Source organism: Perca flavescens, chromosome 22 (genome assembly GCF_004354835.1).
Source record: "Perca flavescens isolate YP-PL-M2 chromosome 22, PFLA_1.0, whole genome shotgun sequence".
Classification (NCBI taxonomy): domain Eukaryota; kingdom Metazoa; phylum Chordata; class Actinopteri; order Perciformes; family Percidae; genus Perca; species Perca flavescens.
The window spans coordinates 16,328,196-16,339,084 of NC_041352.1; positions in this window are offsets into that span (position 1 = coordinate 16,328,196).

Consider the following 10,889-nt stretch of genomic DNA (forward strand, 5'->3'; position numbering starts at 1 on the left):
GCTCCCCAGAGGTCAATTAGTACAGACAAGGGGCTTTCAAACAAAGGGTGCTAGTGGCCCAGAGCAGCCAAGGGAAGCACATAATTAACAGTTATAAAGTACTTTACTCTGTTAATTTAATTAGTTAATCCTTTTATCAGTGATTCTTTGTTGAAGGGAGTCATTACAGGGCTCCTCTTCCAGTGTTAGGGCATCACGGCTGCTAATGGAGCTTCAGAAGTGATCTGATCCGTGATGGCTACGAAGACACTCAGTGTGCTGTGGGAATAACACACCATCTGAAGTTTGTGGACTTGCAGAATAATGACATCAAGGAAATGTTATCAGATGCTAATTTTCCTTATCAACCTGGAATCTAGGCCTTGGTAAGGTTTAAGGATGTTATGGCCAATCAGTGTTTGAGACGATTCAGCTATTTTACTTTTGGTTGTACAACCACTTAACAAGAAAAGATACACATATAAATCAAATACATTTGAGCATTTGAAATCACAGGTTTCTGGTCTCTGATTAAATGGGGATGTTTGAAGTCAAACGATCATTTTCATGTGCTGCCAAGTCTCATCCCTTTGTCCCTTTTGGAACACTACCCCAAAACCCATATCTGTCTTCGCACTCTGGAAATTATTCAAATGAGCCAAGCTTGCCATCACATTTATTTTACAGCACCACTTGAAGTGTTAACAATAATGTGCATGTAATCCCATGTGATGTAGCTGCACACGGTGTCACCTCTTTTCAGGTGCAGCACCTTTGAACATCAAATCTTCTTTTGAAAATGTTTTAATAATTAGCTCCACCGCCTCCCTGTCGGGCGGTGAACCCAGCATCCCGGGTTCAGGGAGAGCTACTACGCGGACGCCCTCTGGCCCTCGCCTCGTTGTACTTACACAGGCATTTAAATTGCACCTAAAGATAGGAAAAACATTTAGCTTTAGATCCCTCCTAAAAATATGCACAGGGAAAAAAAATCATCAACAGACTCTGTGTGCCCACCATCAACCACCCATTCTATTAAAGTGGTATACAAGGTCCTGCTGATTGCTACAAGCCTCACAGTCACAGAATAACACCATTACAGATGAGTGTGCTGAGCTGAAGATAGACTTCATAACTCCTGTATGTAAATATTCTGGCACAGAGTTTATAACACCTTCATATTTGCTATGGTACATTTTCTTCGCAGAACACAAGCGGTGAATGAGTGTTGTAATGCGTTTGTGCAGTAGGATAATTTACGTATTTCTATCCAAAGATATTGCATTTGTTTCTGTATCAAGGCTGTAATTGCTCTGGGATGTTTCGAGCGCAGAAGGTCAGCGCCAAGAAATTGAGTATAGAGTTTGCAATCAAACACAAACTCCTCATCTGACCAGATGGCTGATTGTTTACTTGTGTGGGGAAAAAAACATATCTGTGATTGCAATCACTCCCAGCCATCGCAGCTTCATTTAGCAGAGTTGGTAAATCATGACGACATAGATGCAGAAACACCTGTTAGTTACCGTTAATGTTAATCTGGACCATGTGCATCTTCCCCGACATGTCAAGATGAAGTCTGGAGACATGTCATTCTAACATGAGAGAATTAGCCGCTGGTTAATTAAATGCCCCTGCTAAAGCACCCCCCCAGCAGCCCCCAGCCCTTTATCCTCTGGATAACAAAATTCACAAAAATCACACAAAATAAAATGTTCTGTTTTTCTTTCAGCTATTCTCCCCTTTAAGCAGGATTCTGTTTAAATAAATAAATAATCCATAATGACACAAACTAAATTAATCACTGTTAATACAAGACAGAGTTTTGAATTTGTAATAAGGAAGTGCACACCTGAATGACACAAACCTTTAAAACATGAATGTTCCATGTTCACTTTGTGGTTCAGGTAATAACAAATATTGTACTGCTTCCTCCCCTACATTAATTTTACAGCTATAGTTACTACTGACAATGCCGATAATTATTTTAGGCAGAAAACGTGTATACAATACACAATATGACACACCGTTACAGTTAAACTACCCAACAGTACAGTATATAATGTAGTTCAAATAGGCTCTAGGTCAACCATCTATAGTGAAATGCTACCTCCACAAGGCATCAATAATGCATCAATAATATACTAAACGGCAATATAACAATCACGGAGTAATATGTCTGGATACGAAAAACTTTTACTTTTTATACTTTAAGTACTTTATTATTATAGTATTTTGTCTGATTACACTTTTGTACTTTCACTTATTTTGAATGCAGGACTTTAATTGGGGTATTTTTACACTAATACTTTTACTTGAAAAAAAAAATAGATCTGAATAGTTTTTCCACCACTGGTTCTTAATGTATAGCCTATTAAATCCAATATCTGTAAAAGAGTATTTATAATTGGTTATCTTACCAAAACTGAAACCATCCAAGACAATGTAATCCCAACTATAACCAACATGACTTCAGGCTATAGGATCAAGTTTACAAACTCCCCCAACCATGAAAAAAAATGGCTCCCCTATAATTTCTGGCAGTCTTTGATGGGGATTTGTGCCCAAATGAAAATGCATCCGAAATGAGCAGCCCTCTGTGGCCCCCACAGTGTGCAAAGATGGCATACAGCAATAATCTTAAAAAATGTAATTAAACACAGATAAGATTAATACAATCAGGGAGCGATGATTGAAAGATGCTGTTGTTGTGTAGGAGGGTGGTGAGGCCCCCGGGCCCCTGGGCCCCAAAACGTGGCGGCTAGCTGTGGGGAAGGGGGCCCTTTGCACTGGGATTAGCTTAGCCAGGTGGGGGGGGGCTTCGTGGTTGGAGCATTTAAATTAGCGGTGAGATGACAACCCCCATTAGGAGGGATTAAAGGCCTGCTGGCAGGCAGAAATGCACTGGCACTGGCAGGGGCATCCGTCACACAAAACCCAAGGCGATGTGGCACAAGTCAGTCACTTGACAGTCGTTGATGCTCTCCTCATCACAGTCACACATAATGGTGTAATGCAAATTCATTAAATGTATATTAACTTTGGATTCTAATTTACATAAATCCATGTTCTTATAGCATTATATTGTGAGTGATGCAAAAGCACTTTTGGGTAATAAGCAGAAGGTAAACATTTGAATCACTCTTAAAGGTGGTTTGTTTTACTGTTTTACTGGATTGGTTGGCTCAAAACAGCACACGTGGTTGCACTAAAGCAGTTTATTACAGAAGTTGCCAAAGTTGTGTTCTGACTGGATAGCAACTTTATCTTATAAACTTGCCTCACAGTTTGGTCCTGAGATTTTGGGATTTTTCTATATAACTGCCCTATTCATGGCTCCGTTTCAAATGTGGGAGATATAGTAGCCCAACCATGCAGCCTCTCTTAAAGTAAATTCAAAGGGATAGCGCCCAGGTTCAGGGGTGAGATTGCACAGAAGCCCAATCACCGTGGAGGTCCCCGCAGAGAATCTGTCTGTCGGTGGGATTGTGCTAACGTCAAAAAGCTGCAAGAGGAATTACTGGCTTACTGCCACCTGACAATGGCACTTTTTGTTCCTGATGTACTTCCCGAGTTCTGAAGGGACAGGAAAACAAAACAAAAAACCAACAATCCGATTAAAACAATCTCCTTGTGTCCTGATTAACATACATTTACATGAGAATAGCCCCTCTGTGATTAAACAGTGGTAGGTGAGTCCAGCACTCTATGTGGTGTTATGGCCAGAAGGAAGCCCACAATGCACTGCACTGCACTGCATGCCACAAGCAGGGAATCTTCCCTGTCTGTTTGGCCTGCGCTGCTCATTGTAAATGTGTCATCTCTCCCACGGCAGCTTACAAACAAGAACTTTTTAAAGCCCACCACCTGCTGGAGTAAAAACTGGGATCAGTATGGGATGAGAGGATTGTATCTATATGCAAACTAACCGATGACAAGTTCTAGATAGACACAATGAGAGTCCAGGGCAGAAATCAGAACACCAAGCGGAGTAGGGACCCTCCCTCTAAAATATGCACTTAAGATTTATGATTTAGCATTACATGGTCTCAGCTATTTCCTTGTATGATAAACATACAGACATCTAGAGTTAGTGTATGTCTTTACCTTATAAGAGAGGTGAGGGCTGCAACGCAAACAATTACAGGCACTGAAAGGGTGTCAGTAACAGCTTGAGATGTCGGAGGGGTAAAAAAAAACGGAGATGACAAAAAAGGAACAGTAGACAGACAACCTCAGATGTCACTGTTTGGTATTTCTACAAAGCTCCAGAGAGAGAGGCTAGCCTGGAGCCATCTCAGTGTTTGAGACAAATGAAGTGAGTGTGTGCAAGCCCCTGTGCCAACCTGGGCTTTCTCTCTTCCCCTACAGTATGCTGAGTTCTCCAGCGACAACAAGAAATCAAACAATTAGCAGGAGGGAAATAAAAGGTCCTTTTTCGCCCTCTGGCACTTGTAAACATGGTAACAGTGTTTGGAAAACGCTGCCGTCATCATGTAAAGTTCTGTTTCCTGCTGTATCTGGCAACGGCATCAAACAACACATCCTGACAAACAGAAAAAAAAAAAAAAAACTTCTGCGAAAGAATACACATTTCAAGTGTCAAAATGTATTTTACTTATACATATTTGAGGTAAGATCCCCAATATAAAAATTGCAAAATGTGTAGAGACATATCCCAGTTTGCTTATTTATAAGGGCTACACTAACTGGAATTAATCATTTGCATATTTAATATGAACATAATTGCCCTGTAACAATATTTGACACTGCTGAAATTAAAGAAGTTAGTGCACAGATTAGAAAGCACTTCTCACTGTTATTTAAATGATTGTCTTTATACAGTTCAACAATCTCTAAACGTTTACCTTCTTTATACCACACAGCCTTGAGTAGTAAAATAATAACTGGATATTGTTAATGTCTTTACAAAACAGTTAAATCAACAGGCTTCTAATGCAAATACATATATTCATTTGCATGGATTCAATGGAAGTTCCGGCATAATTCAAATTCACAAATTAATAGAATCATAATAAAAACTGAACAAGTTTGTGACTTAAGCTGAATTGTTTATTGTACTTATACTCAGCCAACTGGGTATTAAGGCTACATTTAGAGCTACATGAAGCAGCTTTAAAGCGTAGAGCAAGAACATGAATCTCCCCATATCGCGGCAGAGTTCAACGTGCTCTCTAAGTGGAATTCTTAACTATGGGACCCCTTCACAGCAAGGAGTTTCTGTTTACATAAAAGAGCCGGCCAAGGTCTGGGACATTGCACGCGGGACTGGGGCATCCCAGTTCTCTGTCTAAATGGAATGGAGAAAACATGGACATAAATGTAAAAGCAGAAAACAAGGAACATGTGTTTTCTTCCTGAGATGAAAGTTTCCAGACTGGCTTGTTTTAAGTGAATTGAGAGGTACTTAAATGTAAGACAATGTGCTGGACCTTATGTTTCTAATTTTTCTGTTCATATACATATGTCCTAATTCCTTACTTATGGTTGTTCTAACTGTATCCAATCGTGTTTAATTGTTCCTTTTAAATTGTGCTATTAATTCATTTATTACAGAAATGCAGTAAGTGAAGAGGGTGACTTATTTTTAAAAGTATACCTTTTAATTATGTAACCTTTAAATTATTGGGTCTTAAAGATTAAATAAATTAAATTAATATTAAAAAGCAAACTGCATATGATGTATATTATGTTGGTGCAAATATAATTATGAATGTCATTTTGCATAAATAAACTGTACACATCTTTGAAAATAATGCCTCTAATTGATATGAAGGCTATTTAGAAAATATTCTTAAATTGCCTTTTCTGTATACTATAAATCATCACTGTGTTGTGACGTGAACATTTTTCATCTTGAACAGAAACTTTTAAATAACGTTTTGAAAAAGTGTCAGAAATGTATATTTAATATGTCTTAATACATTTAAAATTGCTCTTCCAGATTTGAAAAATTACTTTCCATGTGGAAGCACAAGTATTCACATAACACTGTGTCTGTACAGTGTTAAATTAGGTTTAAGGCTCATTTTGAATTGATGTAGATTACTGGCCAAATGTATATAAGGGGATTTAAATAATACATGTCACAGTAAAGCTGATGGATATTGGCACAATATCCTGACAGTATTGAACTGGTTTTGAACAAAGGATTAGAGGGTGTACGTCCAGACAAAAATTGTAGAAATTACTTTTTCTAAAAGGCTTTTAAATTATGGTATTGAAGTGCATTGACTGGTCCTGGCTGAATAGTGCTGACCTTAGATGTCCTTCTGCAAAACTGACAGGGAGTTATTTGTTCAAAGGAAATAGAGAATAACTTTATGATTAGGAGGGATATGCTTTAAAATCTGAGAGTTAGCATATAATCTTGAAATGGAATCATGTCTTCCATGTGACAGTTAGTAAATGCTTCATAATTTGCAATTGCATGTGCATAATACTATATTGATGCCCGTATTCAATATTATACAGTATGAGGATTTAACACTTTAGGCATTTATTTTAAATTATGAACCACTCGCTAAATGCAAATACTGTGTAAATTAGTTATCTAATTGTAGCAATAATTGCAACTATTTGTCTTACTTTTTGTTTAATGGCATACCTCAAATATCCAGGTATTTGTGTAATTGCAATTATTTTCTCCCTTTGCATATGCTTGTTTCAGTCAGTCTGTCTCTTCATGTTTAGCTGTGAGTGCACATACTGCACAGAGTCCATAGAGCCACTGGAGTCCAATGTTGGCCTGACCTGTCCACATTTTCCCCAGCCTGTCTCTGTGCTCCCAACATCCCTCTAAGTAGTGCTTTACACTCGGGCACCCTCTGGGGCTACGGGGGCCACTTTGATAGAGATGGATGTGCTGGTACTCTACTGCCCTCCAATGGCAGCTGCCACACACACTCAGCACCGCACCACTCCACTCTGCCTGCCAGTGCTGGGCAGCTAGTCCTCAGCACCGAGAGGATGGACCGAAGACCAGGACACTGACCAAAGTGGGGGCCAAAGGAGAACAGCCTCCACGCAGGAAAACTAGTTTAAGCAGATGATGCCATGCAGGAGAGGCATGTAGTGGAGGGCTGTGAACAGGTGTAAAGGAGCATGCTTGTGTGATGGCCTGCCGCTTCCTTCTCCTGCATTCACAACTGCCGATGGTTATGGTTTAGAAAGCAATACTGTATGCCTTATCAATGTTTACTCTATTACATCTCATTTGCAAGAAAGCACACATACATATATACATGCAAATACACATGCACACAAGCAAGAATGCACACATATAGTTCATAGAGATAAATGTAGACAGTGTGCTGAGGCCCAGATGGCTCAGTCACAATGGCGGTGCAGGGCAGCCTTTGATGGGTGTGAGTGATTGATTTCAGGCTTGACTGGCTCTGATAGAGTCACCTCAGGAGGCGCCTGGCAACCACAGGCCCACGCCAGAGCCTTTCGGCAAGAAACAAGATGGAGCTGAAATTTGCTGGATGCCCAGCAGCTTCATTCACGTCCCCATAGAAGTCCAATACATTCTGGGTACTTACAACCACTGGAATTGGATAGATTTTGTTACTGGCTTCAGCTTTCAATAGCAAAGTGGTTTACAGTGCAGTAATGGTCATTCAATATGTCACAGCATGTCGCTTTCAACACAAAACATGTCTATTTTCATTTTTGAACTCCACCCCCTCTCCCCCCTTTATTCTTTATAAAATGTAAAAGCAACTACAAAATCTTGATTAACTACCAAATCCACAATAAAGCACAATTTGAGAGTTATGAAGTCCTCCCAAAAAAATATTTTATATCCTCTTTTCCTTTGTTGTTTTATGCTCTGTTGAAACGCTATAATTTGCCCTGCATGAAGATATTGAGCGATAGCTGTAATGGAATATGACTGTCATCTTGGGGTGACATTTTCAGCACTGCCACTGTGCTGCGACTGACTCCGCTGAGCTCACTGGGCAGGAGGGCACTGTGTTCACGAGGACATATTTGCCCCGGAGTCATCTCAGTTACCCTCTACAATATGACATGATTTGACAATCAATTAACCGTCCCCTCGCTAAACAAGACTTCTCGATTCCAAATCCCTCGATACTGAAATATCAGTCCAGGAAAAGTATTTTTTTTTAAATAAATATATCTATATAAAAAAGTGTTCCCAGTAAACACTATTGGTTTTCAACAGGCGTGTTAGTTGCTGAGCCAAGATGATTGCTTCATGGTTCTGTTTTGCCTTCATTTATTTCCTTGAGTGTAAAAGCCTTTCTATGACAATAACAATCTAGTGAAATGTGAGCCCAAATGTGATTTCTTTTTAATTGAAGTATTTAAATGCTGCCATGAATGCTGGGTACTGTGGAGGGTCGTGTCAAAGGTTGCTAAGAGGAATGTGCGCTAGAAAATTAAAATGGCCAATAAAAGTGAAAAATCGGTTTAAATTTGCTTTTATGTTTGTATTTCTAATCACAACGCCTAATTGCTTTAACTAAATAAATCACACTCTGATTCACCATGGCAATAGCATTACCATTGTAATAATTACTACTGTGATGACATTGACATCAGGCAGGTACACTTTGCCTCATTAGAATAATTAACATCTTAAGAGCCACTGCTCTTTCTCCTTTTCCCTTTTTTTCTAAGATTCCTCCATTTCTGCTTCTAATTGTGATTTTATTAAGGAAGGGATTGATGAGGCCTATGCATAATTTACCAATTAGTTCTACACATTTATAAAATTGCATCCTCAAATAACACGTGCCACATTTATTTAAGATTAAAGTTTAATGTGTCTTGTTGCTTGTGACTGAGAAATTAATTTGTCTAAGAATATCCCCCCAGCTATTGTTGAGAAGCTTTGAAATAAATCATAGTTGGTTTATGGTGAAAAAGCATTGTGCAGTATCACCCAAAGTCGCATATACTAAATACATTTTAAAGATGAATTTATAAATATAAAGCATGTTTGAACTGCGGATGACGTTTCTTTAATAAAGAGACAGTGAGGAAAACCTAAATTATTAAAATTCTTTGTAAAAGTAATAAAACTATTACCATTAACATAAGGTGTGCACTACTTTGTCACAATAAAATCACTCATTCAATGATATGTACTATAAATTGTACTGTTAATGTACAATAACATTTAGAGGAATGCTTTTCAAAAGCAAACACTGATATACAAAGCTTATTTCAGTTGAGACCAACTGTCCTAACCTAGACACGTAAGAAAAGAGAAGAGGAGTATCATCGGCGCTCATGCAGCCCTGGCCCCAAACACACATATATCTAACTGGAGACAGAGGGGCGGGCAGAGAGGTGAGAGAGAGGGCAGGGCAGCTCTGCCCGCCTGGGGAGTTTGGCATGTGCCCTCCCCGGGCCTCCCGCGGACTTGGGGTCAAAGTAAATAAAGGGGCGATGTGGACCGCCTCCAGCAACCCCCTTACCAACCCCTTTTCCACCCTTCATCCCACAGCCCAGCAACAGGAATCGGTCTCTTTACCCACTGACCACGCCCTCCTGTAGCCATCCATACCTCCACTGCCACATGCCGCCTTTTCTACATTCTCCAGCTCCATGTCCAGACATGAGGCCAAGGCCCCTTCTCCACAGCTTGTAACAGTCTGACACTAATACACAGTCGGGTAGCTTCAGTATATATGGGCTATGGTGGTAGTGCTAACAGCACTTCTCTGTGTGTGCAAAATATTCACAAATGCAAACGCATTGCTCTACAAACACACGCATACAAAACGTACTCACATGTACAAACATTACAACTGTACATGCATGCATACATGAGCATGCTTTGTAACAAATGACATTCTTGTAGCAACAAGCGCACACATATTAAGATTTACAGTATTTATTAGAACGATGCACATTAATCAAAAAAAAATTCTGTAAATGTGCCTGTGTTTTTTTTTCAACTTTATGCACGTACGTACGTATAAACACACACACACACACACACACACACACACACACACACACACACACACACACACACACACACACACACACACAAACTCACCCGTAATGAAATCCAGAACTGCATTTCATTGGAACATGGGTGAAAAAAGAATGGAGACTGGTTAAATAAGGTTAAATAAATTCTGAATTGAGGTGATGGTGGACAAAGAGTTCCCATTCGCCCATATATTTTAGAGAGTGGAAAAATGCTTTACACATAATAAAAAACTATAGGTAGCCATAGAGCTTGCTGAGCTCATAGCAGAAAACACAGATTGGCAGTGTGAGCAGGGTCTAAGAGAGCTTAGCAGCTTTATAACGTCATGTTAAACGCCTATTAGTCTTGTTGCAGACGTTAACACTCACACATTGTTCCCAGTAACAAGTTCAATGTACCACTAATATAATGCTACTAACTGCATGTTCTGTCACCCTCCCTCTGGAATCCAAAAGTCATCTACTACCTTTCATACATCTTAAATGATTCAACCCTTTTAACAAGACACCAGCCATGTCTGACAAAAGGATAATATGCCAACATCCTCTCCAAGTTAATGTGAGGGTGCCTCAGACACATGGAAACCGACTCTCTTTCTCCACCTCTTCCATCCCTCCATCTCCCCATCCCTCCTGCTGGAGGAATTCCCAACCCTCTCTGCAGGTAGCCAGCCAGCCAAGACCAGCAGAACATGTGTTTTCCTCCCCTGGTTGGGTCAAAGTGAGGTCGTTCATTCATTCCCAATGATATAGCGGCCCAGCTCACCCGCTTGCATGCTTATCATGTGCCGCACCCTCGCAACAGATGATGAATTCTACTCAGCCGATAGATAGACAGAGGAAGAGAGAGGGATGGAAGAGTAAGAGAAAGATGGAGAGAGACCTCCCTCCGATGCCTCCAGACGCATCTCGTC